Here is a 4,781-nt window from a genome sequence, read left to right on the forward strand (position 1 = left end):
AAAAAAAAAAAAAAAAAAAAAAAAAAAACCACAGTGAGATACCACTTCATATCCATTGGGATGGTTACAATTTTTTTAAAATAACAAGTATTAGCAAGGACATGGAGAAATTGAAACTCTTGTACATTGTTGGTGGGAATGTAAAATGGTGCAGCCACTGTGGAAAGCAGTGTGATGGTTCCTCAAAAAGTTAAGCATAGAATTACCATATAACCCCAAGTCCAACTGCTAGGTATATATTAAAAGACTCGAAAATGGGTATTTATTTATTAAATGAGGCAGGATCTTGCTCTGTTGCCCAGGCTGGGGTTCAGTGGTATGATCATAGTTCACTGCAGCCTTGAACTTCTGGGCTCAGGCGATCCTCCCACCTAAGCCTCTTGTGTAGCTGGGACTACAGGCACATGCCACCATGTCTTCCTAATATTTTAAATTGTTTAGAATGGGTGTGTGTGTGGGGGCGGGTCTCACTATGTTGCTCAAGCTTGTCCCTAACTCCTAACCTCAGCAGTCCTCCTGACATGGCCTTCCAAAATGCTGGGATTACAGGTGTGAGCCACTGTGCCAGCCTGAAAGTAGGTATTTAAACAAATAATCATATGTGCATATTCATAGCAGCACTATTTACAATGGCCAAAAAGGTACAAACAACTCAAATATCCATCAGCAAATAAATGCTTAAACCAAATATGGTATATACGTACCTACTTCCCCCCAGTGGCTCCTCCTACCCCTCAGTAGACTTGATATTCTCTCATTTGTGAGAGTATATTCCACAGCTTAAGCTTTAGTACCCAACTTGTTTGTGGCTAGAAGAGGTCAGTGTCCCTCTTCTAGCCTCTGAGCTGCTTCCCACGTAGTGATTGTATCTTGTTCATTAATACATCCCTAGTACATGGCACATACTAAACACTCAAAAATACTTATTGAACAAATTAATTTATTTGTCCTACTTCAGATCCCATATAGAATTATATATTGCACATAATTTATATGTCAAATGCTTATATTATACTTTTCTGTTTTTGTTCTTTCATTTTTGTCTCTCTTGCTCATCAGATTATAAAGTCTCCCAGGACGGTGCTCTGTAACCAGCCCATAGTAGCTACTGCTATTTTACCAGCTACTGTATCTTTCCTTCTTTGATTTCCAGCACCTGACAGTGAAAAGAGCAATTTGAAGAAAAACAAAATTTGTCTTCAGTGTGAAAAGCAATTTATAAAAGTCTGAATACTTGCCAGGAACAACTTGAGAAAAAAGACAAAAGGTGGTGGGAGAAATGTAACCAGCCCACAATTCCAGTGTTGATAACAGATGAGCTCCCTTTCAAGATGACTGACGTTTACAGAAGTATACAGAGCAAGAGGAAGGTCTGAGTGAACTGCCAAGCATCTTAACTTCTCCTGAGACCGAGTACATCAACAGTTCTCTTGGAAAAGAACAACTGATTTGGGAGTCCGGCAGACTGACAGCTGCAAGACATTCATCCAGCATCAGGAACACAATGGGCCTCCATTTGCCTGCCTCTCTGACGGCACCAATCAAAAGTAACAGCTGCCCCCTTTTTCTATGAGACTTGATTATAATTTTCCATGGCCAAGGGTTTGCTGTGACACTTCCATATCATTCTTCAGTATGTAGTCCAGAGATTACCTACAGATTTAAGAAACACAGACTGTAAACTATTATATACAGATATATCTCAAAGTAAGCATACCCATTAGTGCCAGTTGTTCTGAAAGATTGAATGACCCCAGCTATTTTCCAAATGTTTTTTCAGAAAGTCATGAACACACCTTTCTGGGATCCCACCTATTTCAAAGACAGGCAAAGCTCTGTGGTTCAGTTCCACCATCCAGTACCAAGCCCATAGTATGTGGACCATATGCCTTACACATGGCCTTTTCTCTTTATGTAATTGTGGTACCATATTCAGCAGATCTAGACTGTCTCAAATCATGTTCCCTCAAGAAGTCCCACAGAAAAAAAAGGTTTCTGTGATCAAAAATCTTTTGGGAAGTGCTGCAAACCCTATCTCCCTCTTAGAGCTTAACCATGCATATTGGGGCATAATATAAACCTTTTCCAGCCTGGGCCACAGAATGAGACCTCACCTCTGAAATAATAAATCAATAAACTCTGAGAAATACACAGAAAAGAAACTTCTGTAACTTTTAGGTCTTAATTACAAGCAATTGTAGCTTAATCTAAACTTGCTCTTCACTTTATTTCTATACTCTTGAAGACTAGTGACATAAGCCTTATGAATTATTTTCTTTTTTTCTTCTTTTTTTAAGAGAGAGACACGGTCTCATTCTGTTGCTCACGTTGGAGTGCAGAGGCACAATCAGAGCTCACCGTAACCTTGAATTCCTAGTCTGAAGTAATCCTCCCACCTCAGCTTCCCTAATAACTAGGACTACCGGCACATACCACCACATTTGGCTAATCTGTGTGTGTGTGTGTGTGTGTGTGTGTGTGTGTGTGTGTGTGTGTGTTTGTGTGTGTGTATGTGTAAAGACAAGGGTCTCATTATGTTGCCCAGGCTGGTCTTGAACTCCTGGGCTTAAGCGATCTCCCACCGCAGCCTCCCAAAACTTTGGGATTACAGGCATGAACCACTACACCTGGCTGGATTATTCTTTCTTTAAAAAAAAAATTTTAAGCATAAATACAAAGGTTAGGTAGATTTGAAGATGGCCAGTAGCATGAAGTGAGCTGTCTAAAAAGTTGCTTTTACATACAAACTTTATGTTACTTGATGAGCAAATATTAATTGGGCTCTCCTCTCTGTCTCTTCTCTCCCTCTTTCTTTCTCCCTCTCTCTCTCTCTGGATCCACTTTCCCTCCTGTATCTGGGAGTCTACTCCTATGTAAATCTGCAGGTTGTGCAGTGGACTTCACCTGGTCTCCCATCTCCAGCTAATTTGGCCAAGAATAGTCACCTGGCACAAGGTGGGGAGGGAGCTCTCAATTGGCCAGCAACTTCTGATGTGTGGCCTGAATGAACAATGAGAGGCTTGAGTGAAATTACCAGCTGGTAGTAGTACAGAGGATATAGATACATGGAATGGAGCTGAGCCAAATTAATGACAAAGGACTAGACAAGAATGACTGTTGATGATCACCTATACTGAGATGACAAAGCTGCCCTGAGTCCAGAAGCAGGTTCACTGAGGGAGGCCCAACCATGTTACTGATCTTGTTTGAGATTAATGTTCATTGTTGTAAACCCCCAAGTCTGTTTCTTGCAATCAAACCATTCTAAATTGAAACAATTACTTAGAAAGTATTCCTATGGGCTCAGTGGGACATTTCAACCAAATGAAATATGATAATGATCTTAAATGAACCAACAATAGTGTTGCAGAGATAAAATACAAATATCAGAAAGATAGCCAGGCACAGTGGCTCATGCTTGTAATCCCAGCACCTTGAGGGGCCCAGGCAGGAGGATCCCTTGAGGCCAGGAGTTTGAGACCAGCCATGGCAACATAGCAAGGCCCTGTCTCTATAAAAAAAAAAAAAAAAAAAAAATTTAAAATTAGCCAGGCACAGTGGTGTGTGCCTGTGGTCCCAACTACTCCGGAGGCTGAGGAGAGAGGATCACTTGAGCCCAAGAGTTCAAGGCTGCTGTGAGCCATGATCACACCACCGCACTGCAGCCTGGGCAACAGAGTGAGACCTTGTCTCTAAAAAAATACAAACAAAATACAGATTTAACCGATTGCCCAGCTTAAGTACAGAATTTAAGAGTGTGCATTTAGAAAATTCTTAAGTGTTTAGAATACTTGAGTGTTTTATTTTGCTTTAATTTTGGTCTTCAGATTCAAAGCTTTTGTTTTGTTTTGTTTTTTGAGATGCAATCCCGCTCTGTCACCCAGGCTGGAGTGCAGTGGCGCGATCTCGGCTCACTGCAAGCTCTGCCTCCCGGGTTCATGCCATTCTCCTGCCTCAGCCTCCCGAGTAGCTGGGACAACAGGTGCCCGCCACCATGCCTGGCTAATTTTTTGTATTTTTAGTAGAGACGGGGTTTCACTGTCTTAGCCAGGATGGTCTCGATCTCCTGACCTAGTGATCCGCCTGCCTTGGCCTCCCAAAGTCCTGGGATTAGCAGGCGTGAGCCACTGCGCCCGGCTTCAAAGTGCTTTCTTATGCTTCTCTGCTTCTAATCGTGTTCTTTTCCTCATTTTGAAATACCCTTGTCTCCTCTTTGCCAGCTAACTCTATTCATCTTTCAGGACTTGGAAAAACTTTCCTGTTCACCACACCCAATAGGAGATAGGGGTTCCTGTACTATTACTGTATATTTTATCATGTCACTTATTTTTGTATTATAATTAACCTTTCCTCCAGAAACTGCAGACCCTTTGAAGGAAGAGACTACATCATTTTCATGGTTGTATTCCCTTGCCTAATAGTAGCTGGATATGATAGGCTTTCTCTATGTATTTGTTGAATGAGTGAATAAGTGAGAATTGGGATGATCAGTGACTCCTTATGGAAATGGAATTTGTTGTTCTTGTGTGTGTGTGTGGGGGGGGGGGGTTTGTGGTTGCTTGGTAATTGTTTTTTGAGACAGGGTCTCACTGTGTTGCCTAGGCTGGAGGGCAGTGGTGTGATCCCAGCTCACTGCAGCCTTGATCGCCCAGGCTCAAGTGATCCTCGCACATCAGCCTTCCAAGTATCTGAGACTGCTGGTACAGCCATACACCTGGCTAATTTTTGTATTTTTTTGTAGAGATGGAGTCTCGCCATGTTGCCTAGGTTGGTCTCCGACT

The 4,781-nt window shown here is 42.0% G+C and overlaps 1 long non-coding RNA gene across 1 annotated transcript in view; it reads left to right on the forward strand.

The window, feature by feature from the left end:
* LOC108521906 (uncharacterized) overlaps positions 1 to 2,206 on the forward strand; it is a 14,242-nt gene extending 12,036 nt beyond the window's left edge. Inside the window, exon 2 of the long non-coding RNA XR_001883310.1 lies at positions 1,060 to 2,206. This is a non-coding gene — a long non-coding RNA (uncharacterized LOC108521906). The remainder of the gene's footprint in view (positions 1 to 1,059) is intronic.
* Positions 2,207 to 4,781: the final 2,575 nt, after the last annotated feature.

This window comes from Rhinopithecus bieti, unplaced genomic scaffold (genome assembly GCF_001698545.2).
Source record: "Rhinopithecus bieti isolate Rb0 unplaced genomic scaffold, ASM169854v2 scaffold_62832, whole genome shotgun sequence".
Taxonomy (NCBI): domain Eukaryota; kingdom Metazoa; phylum Chordata; class Mammalia; order Primates; family Cercopithecidae; genus Rhinopithecus; species Rhinopithecus bieti.